Source organism: Hipposideros armiger, unplaced genomic scaffold (genome assembly GCF_001890085.2).
Source record: "Hipposideros armiger isolate ML-2016 unplaced genomic scaffold, ASM189008v1 scaffold_196, whole genome shotgun sequence".
NCBI lineage: Eukaryota > Metazoa > Chordata > Mammalia > Chiroptera > Hipposideridae > Hipposideros > Hipposideros armiger.
The window spans coordinates 2,453,192-2,472,964 of NW_017731546.1; the positions used below are offsets into that span (position 1 = coordinate 2,453,192).

The following is a 19,773-nucleotide window of genomic DNA, read 5'->3' on the forward strand; positions in this document are numbered from 1 at the left end:
ATTTACTATGCTATGAGATAAAAAGGATCTTACCATCTGCTACCAAGGACCCTACTAGATTCCCTTTCTTGCTTTATGATTCTTGATAATTACCTGGCATATGCATTCTTTCAGAGGAACTCCTGAATTTTTTTATTTTACTTGGTTTTTCAAAACTTTAGCTAGTAAGTTTTTTGTTCTCTGCGTGTGGATTATGATTATTCTTGTCTCTATGTGGGTGTGGAATTGGTTACTTCATAGCTTGGTTTAGTGGCAGATAGTTGAAAACTGGCAATCTAATTTGTTTTACATAATTTTGTGTGCAGATGATTCCTGTTGGTATTATTATTATTATTATGATTGAAAAAAAGATAGTTATTCAAGTTCATTAGGTGTAGCATATCCCCATTTTATAACTATGACTAAAAAGTAGACTTTGAAATTTAAAATATACCAGTTCATTAATTCTTATTTCATTAAGAACTTATGACCATTTGAAGTTTTTTATCTTTCTTAGTCATTCAAGAGGAACTTTTTAAACAAATGAATAAATAATGTTTCATAGAGAATATATAATACAGTTTAAGAAAACAAACTGCTTCCTGGTATTTTGAAACTTTCTCTTGTATACATTTATTAAATGAGGATAACACCTTGAAAGTTTTTACAAAGTGATGTCACGTATTTTATTTTATCCAACTTATTTTAAATTGTTGGAATGCTAGCTATAATTATATCTTATCTATTCATTGAAGCAATGCCTTTAATAAGTATTTAAAGAATTTATAAAGGAATACTATAATATATGTAGTTTAAAATAATTAAGTAACATTTTATAAATCAAACATGCATTCCCAAAATTGATGTCAATTAATTAGATTTTACAATATATCATAAAACAAGTAGAAATATTTATAATACATAGTTCTTTAAACTTAATTATACTCCTACCTGTATCAGTGAATGTTTTGCACAATTAAGCATTATTTTATGAATAATATTTTAAGAAAAGCCTGAAATTAATGTAAGCATTTCTATTGGTATTTCTTCTTTATACATTCTATCCTTATAAGTGGTGTAAATTTCAATGAGGAAAGTTTAGGTGAATATTGGAAGAATTGAAAGAACAGGCAATTAAACTATGAAATTATGGAAAATAGTGAACATTTGACTTACATATTATATAAGAGTAAGAGGCAATTAAATGTTTTATATGATCCTAATTAATGTCAGTGTAAATCCAAACACTGATTCTCCAGTGGTGAACGCTTCTATGGAATAGTGCCGTAAGGAACTGTACCACTGAAATGGGCCATGGATTATGTATGCTTATAAAAATTCCAAGGTGATTCAGATGTGTAATCAGGGTTAGGATTGTATAGTCAGGTTCTTAGATGTATTGATGTTTATTTTGGCTATATAATTCAATGAGAATTAAAGCTTACCTATTTAATTTACAGAAATCTAAAAAAAAAATTGTGGCAGATAATAAAATCATTTCTGTCAGGAAAAGTCATCCTTCTAATGTTGTCTTTTTTTCACCTCATCAAACTTTGGCCAAAATACCAAGGAGAAAATGACAAATATTAAATATTACACAATAATTCTCTATTGTCTATGGTCAAATGTTACATTTATTTATTCAAACAATATTTTATTGAACACCTGTTATGTGTCAAGAACATTTCTAGATGCTTGGGATACATCAGTGGATAAAACTAATAAAAAAATCTCTCTTAGAGGTTACATTCTGTGGTGAGCGGCAGTTAGTAAATTATATATTATATTAGAAGATGATAAGTGCCAAGGAGCAGTGACAGAGCAGGGTAGAGCATTGGGGATCTAAAGGGTCAGAGGTTGGGACACAATTTTAAATGCAAGTCAGGATAAGCATTGTTGAGAATGTGACATTTGAACAAGACTTGAAACTAGGAGCTGGTAAGCCACTTAATTTCTGGGGAAGGGCATTGTAGCCACAGGGTACCTCCATTGCAAAGACTATCAGATGAGAGCATGTCTGGACTGTTCACGGTACAGTCAGGAGGTCTGAGTGGAAGGGATCTGTGAGAATATAGGGAATGAGATTAAAGAAGTAATGGGGAGTAGATCTCAGGGCCTTGGGGACCATAATGAATGAAATGGGGAGGCATTGGGTTGGGGCGTTATCACATAGATATGACATTCTCTGACTTTTAAGTGGATAACTGTGGCAACTGTGTTGAGAAAGGGAGTGAAGAAGAAGAATGAGTTTATTGCAGTAACCAGGTGATAGAAGATGACCACTTGAGCCAGGATGACAGCACAGGAAGTGGCAGGAACTTTTAAGCTTCTGGATATATTTTGAAGGTTGAGCTCATGAGATTTCCTGTGGATTAAATGTGGGATACGAGAGAGAAGAGTAAAGGATACCTTTAAGGTTTCTAGCAGAGCATTAGAAGAATGACATTTGTTTTGAGTGCATGGAGGGATTACATATAGAGCAGCTTTGATGAGGAAGAACAAGACTTCAGTTTGTCTTTCCAAAAAAAAAAAAAAAAAGTCTGTAGAAATTTGTTATTTGGGCCTGGAGTTCAGGATCATGATTTGGACTGTAGATATAAATTTGCAAGTTGTAGGCATCAGATGGTATTTACAATCATTTGAGTGTAGGAGGTCACCAAATTAGAGAGGATAGAGAAGAAAAGAGAAACAAGGACTGAACCCTGGGGCGCTTCAAGGTAGGGTCTAGAAGAGAAGGACTCCGTAAGAGACGGAGAAGAAGTGACCAGTGAGGTAGTGGAAAATCAAGAGAATTCGGTGTACTTGAAGTGTTCTAAGGAGAAATGAGTTCCAGAATTCGGGGCCTGCTGGGATAAAGCAAAAGAGTTGTATTGATGGCAGGAATATTCTAAACCTTTAATATCAAATGCCCAAGAGGGGAAATGCAACATGGAATGTAGTGTCTCTGGAAATACTGGCCTAACTGCTTTTCAAATTGTGCCCTGAAGGGACCACCTTACTGTGGAACATACTTTGGGAAATCCTGACTTAGAAGATAAATTCTTTCCTGTCTGATTGGATTGTTAACATGTTAAATGTGCTGATAATTCTGAAGGCATTCTGAGTTGTTTAAATGCTCTGGAAACCCAAGGGTTATTTTATTCTTCAATTCTAGCTCTGTAAGGCAGAAGCATCTGCCTTCTGGAGCAAATTAGTAGGGTGAAATCCTTGTTAGCTGCCCTTGGAAAATGATGGGAATTTGCTAATCCCTGAGTAAACATTGGCCGACTCTCTTATTTATTTATTTATTTATTTTAAAACATCACTTTCCTTCATGTTTGTTTTTACCTAGTTGTAAGAATATAATACGTTTTCAGTCAGCATCTGTTGAATTGAGAAATTGGACTTCCTTTTTGCCCTAGAGTAATATAGTTATTTTATTTTATAATAGCATGTGCTTTGAACCAAATATATTATAATAATTTTGCCAAAGGGATCTCTCTTAAATGTCAACTTTATATAGAATTGATGGCACCATATGAATTCCTATTTTTCAAATATGTTTAGCTATTCTATAAGATAGTTGTCTTTACTTTGATGTTTTTGAAATTGCACGTTTTTAAGCCCTTTTGCTAGACTAATACACAACCTATATTTATCTTCTTTGCATATTTTATTGAGCCAGTTCCACTTAGTTGAATGTCACTATCAATAAAACCCTGTGGTTTTTTTTTTTTTAACATTTTCAACCAGCAAAATATCTGGTTTGTTGACCAAATATTGTCAGTCATTATGACTCAATAGTAATCCATTTTATAGTTGCGTCCAACAGATATTCAATTTTATAGTTAAACACTAAAATGGGCTGATATCAATTGAGACATCATATTGACAGCATCATTGAAGCATCAGTTTTCATCATCAGGTACATTCCTGTCTTTAAATATGTAAGATAAATGTTAATTCTAAGCCTTACTCAACAAATACACTGAGAAAAGCGCCAGACTAAGAAGCAGGGGACCCGAACTGAACTTTGCCTCTGCTGTGTAGCTATAGTCAGATCCCTTAACCTTTCTGAGTTTTCTTTTCTATAAAAGGAGGAAGTGAATATATGCATATATCCACCTTGCCAGACAGGATTTCTATGAAATTGAAATGAAATATTTATAAACATGCATTGTGTATTATGAAATACTGTTAAAACATAACATTCTATTTCATGTTTTTCTAATGTACCTTAGTTGACATGTAAATTAATTAGTAGATTCTCATTGACTTCATACGTACGAGTTGTAAATTTTCTTCAGGATTATCTTATATATTTCTTATTTATAAAGGCAAGACCTTAATTAATTTCTCTGAACAGGTAGTATGTGTACATGTCCTGGGCTCCACATATCCCTTCCTAGTTTCTCAGTTCTCTACCTCATAGGTAACCTTCCAGAAGCATTGAATGCCAATAAAAACATACATGTATAGTATATGCCCTTGCTCTTTTTACACAAATAGTGGCGCATACAACAATGGTATTCTATACCTTACTTTTTTACTTAATATATTTTAGGTATCATTTTATAATAATGCATATACAGTTAGTTTTTTTTTCATTTATTCATTCAACAAACATATTTATCTAGTGTACAATGTTAGGTACCATTTTAGGTTCTGGGAATACAGTAGTGAACAAAATAAACATAACGTATGTCAGGTGGTAGAAAATTCCTTGGAGAAAAATTAAACTAGATGGGAGAAAAAGGGTGCTGGGAGGTGTTTTTATATATAGGGTGGCCAAGGAAGGCTTCACTGCTAAAGTGGCATTTATACAGAGATCTGAAGGAACTGAGCGAGCAAATGCTGTGACTCTCTGGGGTGAGAATATTCCAAGCAGTGGGAAGAGAAGAAGAAAGGCCTTGAGGCGGGAGTCAGCTTCATGTGTTGGAAGAACAATAAGGAAGCCAGTATGGCTGGAAGGATCAGAGTGAGAGTCAGGAGATGGGGTCAGAGAGGTAGTGGGCATTTAGATCATACAGTCATGCAGACCATTTTAAGGCCTTTGGTGCTAACTCTTAGAGAAATTAGAAACCATTGAAGATCCTGAATGAGGGAGTGACATATTTATTTACATGCTTTTCCAATCTTTTGCTATTATAAAGACAACGTTGGTGAAAATCCTGATATTACTATGTGTATAAATGGAGTTTATGTGTAAGATATATTTTAGAAGGTTTCTGCAGCTTATATAGGTTTGTATTTTACTCTCAGAATAGTTTAAAAGCTTCTTAACCTGAGGACACCGTCAGTTATAGATGTTAATTATTACATTAGTATTTCAGTATTGTAGATTAACAGATGCTTGCTTCCACCTTTTATATGGCATGGATTTTATCGTGCTAAACTCTCAGTGGCTTTCTGGACCATTACTATTATTAAATTCTGTGGATCTGATGCCAAAAGTGTATTTACAGGTAAATGTTATGCTTTATGTTTATTCGATAATAAGTTTCTAATTCATAAAACAGAGTTAGAAGATGATAATGATTATGTTATAGAAGACTTGTTGACTTTTCCAAATGATTCACATCAAGATTTCTTAACATCACTAACCATCAGGGAAATACAAATCAAAACCACAATGAGATATCACCTCATACCTGTTAGAATGGCTGTTATCAAAAAGACAAGAAATGAGTGTTGGGGAGGATGTGGAGTAAAGGGAACTCTTGTGCACTGTTGGTGGAATGTAAATTGGAGCAGCCACTATGGAAAACAGTATGAAGGTTCCTCAGAAGAAAAAAAAATTAAAACTAGAACTACCATTATAATCCAGCAGTTCCACTTCAGGGTATATATATATGAAGGAATGAAATCACTATTTTGAAGAGATATAATCATCCATCTGTTTATAACAACATTATTTAAAACAGCCAAAATATGGAAACAACCTAAATGTCCATCAATGAATTAATGGATAAAGATGTGCTATATATGGTACATGTTCTATCTATCGATCTATCGATCTATCTGGCTATATTTTCCACAAAATGGAATATTATCCAGCCATAAAAAAGAATGAAATCTTGTCAGTTGTGACAACGTGGATGGACCTTGAGGGCATTATGCTAAGTGAAATATGTCAGTGAGAGAATGACAAATACTGTATAATCTCACTTATAAGTGGAATCTTAAAAAAACTGAACTCATAGATACAGAGAACAGGTTGGTGGTTGCCAGAGGTGGAGATTGGGTTTGAACGAAATGGGTAAAAGTAGTCCAAAGGTACAAACCTCTAGTTATAAAATAAATAAGTCCTCGGGATGTGAGACACAGCGTGGTGACTATAGTTAATAATACTGTAGTATATATTTGAAATTTGCTAAGAGAGTAGATCTGAAAAGTTCTCATCACAAGAAGAAAATTTGTGTAATTGTGTGGTGATGGATGTTAACTAGACTTATTGTGATCATTTTGCAATATATACAAATAACGAATCATGTTGTACACCTGAAACATAATATTGTGTGCCAATTACATCTTCATTAAAAAAGAGATTCCTTTAAATATTCATTTTTCTTTGGTTTATACAAATGAAGTCATTTTATATCACAGGCTACTTAATAGATAGTGCTAGAGATGTTCTTTTGCTCTAGGCCACAGTATCTTCAGTATTGGAAAAAAACCCCTTGGGCCGGCCAAGTGGTGCGTTGGTTAAGAGTGGCTTGGGATGCCAGAGGGCCCCGGTTCGGATCCCATATATGAGGGCCAGTGACACTGCCCTCTACAGCTAAGATGTTGAACAACAGCTCGACCTGGAGCTGGGCTGCTGTGAGTCGCCAGCAAAGGCAGGTGGGTTGCCATGGGCTACCGTGTGTAGCCAGCAGCCATTGTGAGCGGCCAGCAGCCGCTGTGAGCGGCCGTCCAGAAGCCGGCGACTGATTTGCCTCATTTGGGAAGAGCGCAATGATGGTGCCAACTTGGGCCAGTGAAGCAGCATCCTCCAGAACTAGACTGAAGAACAAAAGGACAGCAACTTGTTTGTTACCCCTCCCCCAATTCCCCAATAAAAATCTTTAAAAACAACACCACCACCAACAACAAAAAAAACCTTAAAATTTCAAAATTTTTTCTGTGTATATTTTAGCTATTATCTGTGTTCATACTCATATGCATACACAGGGGATATTTAGGTTAAATCAAGTAAACGGTATATATGTGTGTCTGTGTGCATATATATATATATATATATATATATATATATATATATATACACACACACACTACAAACCAAATGAAAAAGGAACTTTTCATTTTTATATGTGTATATATAAATATATATGTATATATACATATACAGATGTATGTGTATACATTTAAAATCTGTCCTTTGAATTATGAATTTCTTAACACTTTCATTATTATTTACATACTAATTAGATATTCTCCCTATGATTTACTTAACTGATAGACATAGTTGGCCATTCATTCTATGTGAATTAAAAATTAAAAAAAACACATTAGACTATTACAATGTAGGTTTATGCAGATGGCATTGTTTGAAAAGACAGGAGAAATTTAACCAATCCGAAGAAAAAATATATTTAGATACATGGCTAATTTGTCATAATAATTGTTAACAATGAAGTTACCAAAGTTTTTATTGGTAAATGAAAACAGTTCTTCCTTTTCTCCTATACTGTAGTTTTGTTTATGCTTTTTATATCAATCAAAAAACAACTACTTAGCATATAAACCATTACATAACATGTTTAGGGTATCCCTTTAAAATTTTTTAAATAAGTTAATTTTCTTCAACCTAAAAACAGTTATTCCAGCCTCTACAATTTATTTATTAACTTTTCTATTAAACTGAATACTGTTTGTCTTAAAACTTATGTGTAAAAATGTTATCTTTTGGTTTGAATTGTGGGTAGATTTTTTTACCTTTTATGGAAAGGATTTATATATATTTTTATCTCCAAACACTGTCTTGAATTTTGAAAATTATTTTTATGACATTTAATTGTTTCAATTGAAAGGTTTCATAAAGAGAATATGTAATATTATTATTTATTGCTTCATTTGGTGCCTAATGAAATAATTTTAAATCCTAATAAATTTATTCTTTTATTATAGTATTCTATAGAAAATTATTTCCCAGTGTTAATATTTCAAAGATTAAGAGCCAACTGTTAATTTTAAAAATCATTGGTTTACTTTTCAAATCCCAGATGAATGATAATATGTTAGACTAAGGAAAGGTTTTCTCTGTCAGAATGAATCTAGAGCTGTTTTGGTGTAGAGGCTAATTCTTCCAGATTAGTTCCCAAAATTGCTTAAAAACATTTAATACTTGGAAAGAGAAACAACTCAATCAGAAAGAACTAGTTACATTTTTACTATGTCTTTATGTGGTAAATGTGGAAGGAACTACAAGAAGAATATAAATAACTTTCAGATCCTTTTATCTGCCTTCATTCTGAAACTTGAATCAATGCTGTCATGCTGATGATGTTAGAAACATCACATTTTAACAACTAGAAGATTGTGTTGTTTAAAACAGCATAGTGAGTGGGTTGGCCAAGTGGCTCAGTTGGTTAAGAGTTGGCTTGGGAGCACCTGCTCTGAGCAGCAGGGCCCAGGTTTGGATCCCACATGAGGGCCAGTGACGCTGCACTCTCTACAGCTAAGATGGTGAACGATAGCTCAACCTGGAGCTGAGCTGCCATGAGTCACTGGCGATGGTGTAGGCTATTAACTTGTCTATCACCATCTACAGTGGCCTTCCAACCTGTTGTCCATACTCCAGCCAAAATAATTTTTCAAAATTTCAAATCAGAGCAAACCTGGATGCATTCACCACCACAAGAATGGCTACAATGACTTTTATGCAAAACACCAATTTTTCTAAATGGCCTGACTAAAAGCCTTATGTTGTCTTGTCCCTACCGCCATGGACTCTGGCCAGTCAGAATGCATGCTGGTTATAACTACCAGATGTATCCCTATGGAAAAAAGAACAAAAAAAAAAAAGAAGGAAGAAAGATCTAAGGGGTGAAGAAGTCCTGGGAGAATAATCTTGGGGCAGTTTAGGGACTGATTGTATTAATCTAGTTTAAGAACCAACTGTAGTTGGAGTAAGTTAGTAAAAGGTTTATAAGAAGCTTTCAAATGTGGTCTGAAATCTTCAAGTGAAGCAGTTCTGACTCGCGGGTCCCAAGTTATGAAAGGTATAAAGTGATGCTGAAGTTGATCATAAATGAGCATTGTTAGAGATGAAGACATCCAGGGAACTTTGAGGCCCTGGGTATAAACATCAGTCATGATAATGTTAGGGGTTGAGCTGGAAAGAAAATAGTCAAACACCATTTGCAAATACCTCAGTAACTAAGGAGAGTGTTTGAGAGGCCAGTAGATGATAGCGCTGAGAATGAGAATGCCCTGGCTTCATTTATGCTCTTATTATAAATGCCTCATGTCTTGTAATTACTTTCTGTCCCATCAAGTGCCCTGTGATGGTCATCAGTCACAGTCTATTCAAATTACTAGCCAATGGACTTCCTGAAGATAATAAATTTTTCTTGGTCCTAGTATCCTGGATCGCAAGGCACGCTTCACAAAGTTTTTTGGAAGAGCAAAGAGACTAATAAACCCATGTTTCCATGAATATTAAATGCAAGATCTGTGACTTGAGCCAAGAATCTCAGTCTGACTTTTTTTCTGTAATGTAGAACGCTATAGGTGGAAACCATTGGGCTTCGCAAGAGCAAGGAGGGAATATGGGGTAGGCAGTAAATTGGGAGGTAGCTGAAGTGATAAGTAGTAAAGAAATTATGAAGGTTAGCTGGTTTCAGAAGTTAGTCGTCTAAGAACAGGATTGGTAGAGGCAGTCAGGCAGAGCCAAATGGGATCCAGTTGATAAGAAAACACTTTAGTTGTCTTTTGAAAAACTTAGTTAATCTAAGAGTCACTAGAATCTTAGATTTTCCAAATAGTCACTTTCTGAAACCCTGAAGTTTAAATGGTTCTTGTTTCTGCCCCCACCCCTCCAATTACATGCAGTCTTTATGAAGCCAGAACATTGTTTCTATCCCACAAAAGACTTGTGTTTTTGACTAGGGGATGAATTAGACTGTACTCATTAAGTTTTGGTTTTGGAGGGAATTCTCTTCTTTCCCCCCAATCCTTTGTCTCTAACACCATTAAGGAAGAATCAAAAGAGAGGGAAAAAGAGCCATGATGAGGAGAGGACAGAAGAAAGACAGCAAGAAAACAGGTGAGGGAAAGAAGAACATAAGAAAGGTGAAGAAGATGAAAGGTAGACAGCAAGAGAGAAAACAGAAAATACAGAAATAACAGGGAGGTAAAAATAAAAGCAGAAAGGGAATAGGAAAAAAGGAGAAGGCAGAAGTGAGTGCATGAATTTAAAATAACTTAAAAATATTTACTGAACCAAGCCAACTGAAGTCGACATTTTTGCTTTATAGTTCAATAAAATCTCATAAATGGATACAATCTGCAGTTCAGATAGTAAAATTTATTCTCATATTTTTAAGTTTTAGGTCAAGAGTCAAATAATATTTTAAGAAAATGTTTCTATCTAATTATTTGATTAACACCAATTTTAGTTATTGATTCTCAAAGGTTTTTATTGGGTGGTATTTAATTTTTGATGTTTATCCTGATAGCTTAGCCCCCCTCAAGCAGAAATCTGAAATATTATAATTTATTGTAGCATTTGTGGGTAGAGGACATAGATGAGTATAGGTTTGCATTATATGTATATATATTAATAGTTACTTCAATTTGCTATTATGTCATGAATATTTAGATATATAGCTTATGTTAGCCGTGTTAATTATTACAGATATTTATGCTTTTTGATATTGTAAGCCATTTTCAATTTTATGACTTATAAAATATTTATAGTCTTTGCCATTTATCAGTCAGTCTCCAGTGCAGGAGTATTCTTTTTTAGCTGAGCCATCCTGCCACCTGTTGGCAGCTCAGTGGCAGCTCAGCTTGGGCTGGGAATCGAACCAGCGACCCTGTTGCTCAGAGCTTGCACTCTTGAGTGAGCTCTTAACCAACTGAGCCACTCGGCCAGCCCCTCATGCAGGAGTATTATTAGAAAATAAAATTGCTCGTTAATCATGTTAATTCATGGGTGGATGACATAAGAAGGAATTCGAACCGTCATGAAAACTTACCAAGATCCTTTTTTGTCCTTCCTTTGTGCATAATGGAATCATGTATATAGACTTTTCCTGTAATTGTAATCAATTTCATATCATATTTGATCATGTTTTCAAGGATTTAATTTATGAACTTAAAACTAATAAAAATCAAACATACTATTCTACATTTCTAGAGTATAATTTCTACTGTGACACAATGAGTATTTTGTATCACCTTTTATTAATATAATTGTCTCAGTGTATTAAAAATGTATTTAATGAGAAAGGTTATGCTAGTCTCTTGATAATCATGAAAATCCATGAGGTTTCTTTCATGTATTTCAAAGACTATCTAATGATATAAATATGCTATACAAACATGTTGATTTTGATTTTTCACTAGCTATTTAACTCACCAAGAGAAATTACTACCTATGTATTTTCTAGCATTTGATAACAGCATACAATTTGGAGGTCTCATTTTAATTTAGTGGTTGCTTATTATAATTTTGAAAATTGTGCTGGGGTATGAAATACTAGCTATATCTATTTTGAAAGCTATACCATGTTTTTATTTATTTTTATTATTTATTTATTTATTTTTTTTAGCTGAGCCATCCTGCTACCTGTTGGCAGCTCAGCGGCTGCTCAGCTCGGGCTGAACTCGAACCGCTGTTGCTCAGAGCTCAAACTCTTGAGCGAGCTCTTAACCAACTGAGCCACTCAGCCGGCCTATACCATGTTTTTAAAGTGATGGAGTAATTTGTGTAGATACTTAAGATATTTGCTGTATGAGAAGTAAAACAAACATGAACTAGCCATACTGCAAAAAACACTAGTCTTTTTTTCTCCATAGGAATTCAAAAGCCAAAGTTAATTTTTGCCTGCCATGCCTTAGAGGCTTCGTGGGTATTTTTTATGGATATTGTTTCCTTCCCATCTCCTGAAGTCAGAAAGCCAGGCCCAGCTTTGACTTCTTGCCGAGCGACTGTACAATGTGATCTGGGATTAGAATGCTAGAAACCAAAGAACACCGGGGAATCTCCTGTGTCCTTCCAGTTTTCCTAAGAGCCTTTCAGCTGATTGGCAGGAAGTGGAAGAGCTGAACCTTCAGTCTTCAGCTGTATCACTTCCAAGAAAGGCAGCCCAGTAGAATGAACACACTAGGGGTTTGGAGATGGCAGGGAGCATGATGTCACCAACCTTAGGCAATCATGCTTTTGTCTTAAATTATTAGCAGAAAAGACTGTTAGCTCTGGGAATTTGTAATCTTCACATTGCACGGGTTTTAGTAGAGATTTAATATTTATTAGTTTATATGCTTGTATTCATTCACTCATTCATTTCCTGCCTTAGTCTCCAGATTATTTGAGGTAGCTAATGATAACTAAATTCAGCAAAATCTAAATAGAAAATAAAATCAGAACCAAGAAAAATTGAGGTTGTATAGCAGGAGATGTAGATCATAGCATATACCTTTGCTACACTAGAGCTATTATTTTGTCTCTAAGCTTCCCAGAGGCCAAAATGAAAAGTGAGATAAAGTCATATAACACTTATTATTAAATAAAAGGCAGCATGCCACGTTGTAGGGGAAGCAGAGCTCTTCATTGTATTTCGCTCTAATAGAATTTCTTACTGGAGGCTCTAACACTGACTTTTGTGGTGAGAGTGCCCTTGACAATATCACTACAGCTAACGCAGGAAGGAGATTCATAAGACCGTTGCTGGCAGAATTGCGAATCCCTCACAGGAAGTGGAGTCCATAAGACCAAAATCAGCTCTGTGGAGGTCTAAGAATGCAGCTGTCTATGAACTGATTTTATCCAAGAATATAATCTAGACTTAGAATAATGAATGAACTGGACGTGCTTTTAAAAATTCTCTCTTAGTACCATTTTCCTCAGCTGCAGTTTGGGTATGGAATGGATAATTATATGTATTCCCTGGGAAGAGGTCTCAATTGCAGGCATTATATCCTTGTCTGAAGATGGATCTGTAAGATTAGAAGAATTTACTAGTAAATTCATTAGCAGATTAAAAAAAAAAATTGAAGACCTGTATTTTCTTTGAAAATTATTGGAAATATTTTATATATGAAAATAACTTTTATATGTTTGTATAAAGCTAATCCCCATAAAATTATTCAAAGCTTGTTTCTTGTTAGGATTAAAAAATATTACTGATAATTAAAGGGAAACTGTCAGTGCTAAACTTTAATTTTTGCTTGTGATTTTCATGATATACTTATTAATGTCTCACAATTTTCTAGTTGGTTATTCTTAGTTTCACTTTGTAGAATTTTTTGTTGGCTTTATGTATAATCACTCTTTCTATAGATTTTAAAGATAAGTAGTTAAAAGAGAGTTGAAATCTATCTATTGTATGAAAAATATTCCATTTTGGAGGCAGGGTTTTTCTAAACAAATTTTTTGGTACCCAAAATTTAAAATTTCCCAAAAGATTGTTCTTTAAGAGACACTTAATTTAATTCATTAACATTTGGCAGTATAAAGCCTCATATGTTAGGTTGTTCTAATATGTCATTTAAGGAAAATTACTAAAAGAAACTGACAATGTGCTAGACATATAAAATATTATTACTGGCAAACAATCCTTCAAGAAAGGAGTTATTCCTGCATTTCAGATGAGAACATTGAAACTTGACGAAATCAAGCAATTTAATCAGAATCAGAATGGCAGATTCAAGCTCAAAATTTTCTGACACTATAATTTAAATTCTATCCAAGCAGTTTTGCCTGTTTGCTAAGCCAACAGACTGGTTGGTAGTCAGAGAAAACTTAGTTCAGATCCTCTCTATGCTACTAAATATATAACAATAGGCGAAGTCACACAACCTCTCTGAGATAAACTTTCTTATTGGTAAAATGTGGCAAGTCATAGGAACCTCATAGAATTGTCTTGAAAATTAATGAGACCATGTTTGTAAATATGTTTCACACCGTTTATGGCATATAGCTAAACTCAATAAATACCAGCTATAAAGGAAGAAAAAGTTACCATGATGTCTCTTAAATGTGGTTTTTCACTACATTTATGATGGAGGCTATATTCCACTTTAACATATCTTCATTCTTTTTTATAATGTAAATCTTAAAGATAAGAAATTGCCAGCAGGTGGAGCTTCAGTGTCAGAGAAACCCAATTTCTGAACTTGCGATATTTTTCACCTTATGTTTTAAAAATAAAATTAAATACGTACATGCACACAGCTTTGAAATTTATATGTGAAGGTTTTCTATTTTTAACATGCCTAGCAAAAGTCACCACCCTGTAACTTAGTTCTTGAATATGTAAAAATAATGCTTTAGTTATTCATACCATTTTAAATTCTTTCTTATATCTGGTATCATAAATAAGGCATGACAGTTCAGTTGCATGAATAAGACACTTAAAGTGAACCTCATTTATAAAGACTGGCTTAGAATTTGATCATTTCATTCAGTAATTGGACTAATAATCTCAAATGTAACTCATCAAACCTGCCACTCTCACCTTATTCCACTTCTTCGTAAACAGTATCACCTTTAATCAGCTGCTTAAGCCAGAATCTTGGGAATCTCCTTTGTGTTCACTCTTTCTGTTATCTCACATTCACTCCATCAGCATGTTCTCGGGTGCGACCTCCAAAATGTATCTCCAGTCTGACCTCTTGTCAGCACCTTCGCTGTGTGTGATCATCCTAATAAAACACACCATAAATTGTGGCCTGGACTACATCAGCCAGACTACCTGCTTGCTGCCTTGCTCTTCCTAGATTTTATTTTTTATACAGTAACTAGCGTGATCTCATTGTGATCTTTTTTTTTTTTTTCACAATGAAAAATTTTTATATTTAGAATTAGCCAGCTGGACTAGATAATCCTAGTTTTCTTGGCAATGTCCAAAGCACTGTAGTCAGGAGCCATCATAGTCAAACACCTGCCTTCTCTCCATCAGGTCTGATCAGGGTGTTGGCCTTGGCCATGTCAATGTCATCGAGTTTCTTCCCAGGCTGTTAAATCTGGTGCTTGTTGGCTTTGACATCCACAGTGAATGCAAGTGTATGTTGTCTTCTCTCTTCTTCATGGCTGACTGGGTAATTAGGGGGGACTTGATGATGGCAGGGAGGTTCAGCTTGTTTCTCCTGGGGGTGCTCTTGGGAGGATATTTGAGCTGCTTTTGGAGCTGCAGTGCCTTGGGCCTTCAGAAGGTGGATGACTTGCAGACTTTTTTTTTTTTTTTTGGTGGCTGTGGACGTCTTTCTGCTCTGCTTTCTGTGCCTTCAAAGCCTTCACTTTGGCTTCGGCTTTGGGAGGGGCGGGGGCTTCCTTCTTTGCTTTCAGCACCATCTTCGTGGAAAGAGATCCTAATGGGATCTTGTATATATGATATATCTCCTGCTTATGACCGTCCAGTGGCTCCCCTATGTGTAACTAGATAGAATTCCTTACTGTAACGTAAACTACGTGATCTTTTCCCTGCCCGCCTGCCCCCAGCATAACCTACCACACCTTCTCATCTACCACGTTAGCTTTTTTGATCTTACTGCCCTTTGAGCATAGCAAGCTTCTCATCTCAGGGCCTTTGTGTTTCCTGTCTCTTTAATACTGTTTCCCTAGTTCTTCATAGGTCTGCCTACCCTCTTTTCATCATTTCAGCTCGAATGTCACTGCTTTGAGATGTTTCTGTGACTCCTCTAGCTACAATGGCGCTCTCATTATCCCTCTGCCCGCTGCCTTCATTATTTACCCTATTACCCCTTTTCACTGCTTATGTAGCACTTCTATATAGTATCTTTACTGTTGCTGCTACTACTATTTTATTGTCTAACGTTTACTATGTATAGGTTTCTTCTTAGCATTTCTGTACATTAAATACTTTAATAGGTATATTTATATGTATTAACTCATTTAATTACGGTATTTGTTTATGTATGTATTGTATATATGTATATTTTTAGTATCCATTTTCTTTCCCTGGAATCCCTGCCAGCCCCCAGAACTATAGCTCCAAGAAGACGGGCACTTTTGTTTACTACTGTTTCCTTGGCATTGAATAGTACTTGGCACACAGAAGAGCCTCAGTAAATATTTTTTGAATATTGGGGAAGCTCTTAGAATTTATAATAACAGAGTCATCAAATATTTAAATACAATAACCTTCTAGGGGAAAGGGAATATTTCCTAAGAAAGAAATCATGCCTGACTGATTATTCTTAGAGCTTTTTTTTAAAACATGAAGGTAATAAGGTATATAAAATAATCTACTTAGGTTTTAGAAAAGACTTTGCCAGTGTTCTTTACCAAAGATTGCTAAATATTAAGTTACCATTGGATGGGAAATATGCTTTTAGGATGGCCCAAGAAAAGGTTTAAAATCAGAAATCAAAGAGCTAGAATAGCTAAGTATTTATTTAACTGGGAGAGTGTAAAGATTGAGGTGCTGCAACTGCAAATCTTTTACGGGTTGAATTATATCCACCCAAAAGATATGTTGAAATCCTAATACCCAGTACCTGTGACCATGACCTAATTTGGAAATAGGGTCTGTAGCTGTAATCCAGTTAAGATGAGGTGAGCAAAGGAGGCTCCAATCCAATATGACTGGTGTCCTTATAAGAAGAGAAGAGAGGCTGGCATACAGGGAATAGAGCCATGTGAAAACACAGGCAGAGATTAGAGTTATGCTGCCACAAAAAAATGATTAACTGGGGCTTCCAGAAGCTATAAGAGGCAAAGAAGGGTCCTCTCTGAGAGAGCTTAGAGGGAGCATGGCCCTGCCAACACCTTGATTTCACACTTCTAGCCTCTAGAACTGTGAGAAAATAAATTTCTGTTGTCTGAAGCCACCCAGTTTGTGGTACTTGTTACCGCAGCCCTAGGACACTAATACAACATCCACTGTGTTTACTGTCCTTATAGGTGATTTGGAAGACTGCCTAATGAGCTATCTAGACGACATCTAATTTTTCTAGTAGTGAGGAACAAAATCAATGGGTGCAGACGTTCACAGGAAAAATACCTGAATTAGCTGTTCTGTGAGCTAGACCAAGAAGCAAGAAATCTAGCTTCTCTAGATTTTATATTCCTTGACTGTAAGCATTATATTTTATTTATCTCTAAGTTTATTTCCAGATTTAAAGTTCTGCAATTTTATGAGCCTTTGAATTTATATGCCAGGCACCTAGCAAATGCTAGATGAATATTGAAAGAATAAATGAATAAAACCAAACAGGAAGTAAAAGATAAAAACAGGAAAATGTAAGTAAATTTATGTAGGTTTAAAAATCCAAATTATATGTTCAAAATGATCTAGGGTAAAAATTGAGACCAAGGAAAGACTATTGAGAATCCATATGCATTGTTTCTTGAATGTATCAACCTATAGCAAAAAGACAAAGTTAATACGTTACTAATGAATGCATCCTTTGAATCTTCTTTTTGGCAACAGAATACTTTTGGTGAGGTAAAACAGGGACCTAACCCCATGCAACATAGTATAATTAATGGTGTTGATTCTGGAGCATAGTTGCTTGGATTTGAGTAGTGGTTTAGCCACTTATTTATTGGTCTTGTAACCTTGGGCAAGTTAGTTAACCTTTCTGTGCCTCAGTTTTGTCATCTGTAAACTAGGGCTTGTAATACAACTTATTTTACAGGGTTATTGTGGGGAATTAAACGAGATAATCCGCTTAACATGTTTATAACCCTGCCTGGCTCATAAGAAGCTCCGCACCCCGTGATGTCTGTTAGTATTTATTAGATGTAGCATTTTATAAAATTATCCTCAGAATATGAAATGGGGCTTTTCCCTGATGGACATGATATAAAGATGAATGGTTGTTAAGGGCAATAATATCAAAATGCGGATATATTTAAATTAGAGAAGTTGAGGAATATTATACAAAAAAGTAGTCTTCATTTCTTTTTTAAGTACATCAAATTGGAAAGGGAGGCAAAAGGTTTAAAGTAGAAGATATGTCAGAATTGTGACAGTATCTATTTTTCTTCTTCGTTTCCATAAAGTTCCTTGAACTTTGGTGTATTTTAAAGAATGTTCTGCACAGTATATGAATATATCTGGCATCTAGTAGTTGCATGGTACTTTCTTTTAAGAAAGCGCATGAATAAAACAACTTACATAGTAATTAATAAATTATTATAGAACAGATTATCAAAATAGTAGCCTTATTTTCAGATTAAACATTTACAGTTTTAAATATCCCCAATACTCTACAGCTTCTTATTCTGTTGTTAAGCTCAACACATTCTTGCCGCAAGGGAATTAAAAATTTTTTTTTTCTATCGAGACCTTAAAGATCATTTGTGCATAATTTAGATTCTTTCTCTTGGAATCAGAAGAATTTAAGGTATGGAGATTTATACCTCAGTAAAATTAATGTAAAAACCCTGGATTAAGAAAAGCTTTATAGCACAGCAGTTTGCAAGGTTTTGTTTTAAGAACTACTTGAAAGTTTGATTGTTCTCAGAGATCTCAAGATCTAAGGTCCTAAAGTGGAAGACTTCTATAGGTTGTATAAGAAGAAAACAAGTTATTTTGTTTAAAAATCAGTTAGAAAATAGATTTACTTCTTAAATAAGGGATCTTCACTTAATGTATGAGGATTTTTCTTTATTACTCCATAAACCAATAGCATTTGTAATACAGCAATTCCTTTAATCCAGGGGGAGATAGTATCAAATAGGAGATCAGATCTGTGTCTTCTTGAGCTGGCTTTTGGCGTGGACAGGAAGTATGTGGACAGATTTACTTCTGTTGGCCCACCGTTGCCAGCTCTTGGCTAAGATTGCAGATGGAGAAGAAAAATAGATGTTTTCACTGTGTAGGCCAGAGCCTAGTTCTGACCCCCAGTCCTGTAAAATGTGTGCTGAGACTTCCTCTCCTTCCACATCAGAAGTCAGAAGAGACCAGGTAAAGGGGGAAGGCTATCTGTCTCAGGCCCACTTTAGCCAGGGCCCAGAAATGATCTAAGAATCCCGCAGATCGTCGATTTTATGCTGCTGCTTCAAATGGGAGGAATAATTTTTCTTCTGAATATGATAGTAGACAAACTTCTTTTGAAGGAATGTTATCACTCAGATGCCAAGCCAAGCCCATTAAGAAATGAAACTGGCTTGTTTTCCATTTTATTTGTTTTCTTTATTCACCTCTCAGACTTGAGAAAAATGTGTGCTTTCTACTATTCCAAAACATGGGAAGGAAAACGAGTGCAGTTTTGTTGGATATCTGAGGAGAACCATTGATGAGTTTAAGATCTGTGATGGTATTAAGATTTCTGTTTTCCAAATTTAAGTTTCTTTGCTGGCTAGAGAGCCCAATATTACCTTATTTTCTATTTCCGTCAACAAAGGAAATAATATTTCTTAATAGGTATTAAATAATCAGTTGTAATACCTGATGAAGCTTTTCACTATGATACAAAAGTGCATAATTCAATATTAGTTTTATATTCTATTCTTATGGTTTAATTTAGTAATCTGAAAAACACTAATTCCTTAATATTTTAATGTATAACATAATTTCTATGATTAATAGGAATATAGTCCTATCTTAAATCTGTTGTGTTAGTAAAGAATTATATTTACATGTTATTTTTCAGTTTAAACTTTATTGCCTTCAT

The 19,773-nt window shown here is 34.8% G+C and overlaps 1 protein-coding gene across 1 annotated transcript in view; it reads left to right on the top strand.

Annotated features, from left to right (window-relative positions):
- Nucleotides 1-19,773, top strand: part of FER (FER tyrosine kinase) — a 414,063-nt gene that overhangs the window by 135,849 nt on the left and 258,441 nt on the right. The gene's annotated exons all lie outside the window — the stretch shown is intronic.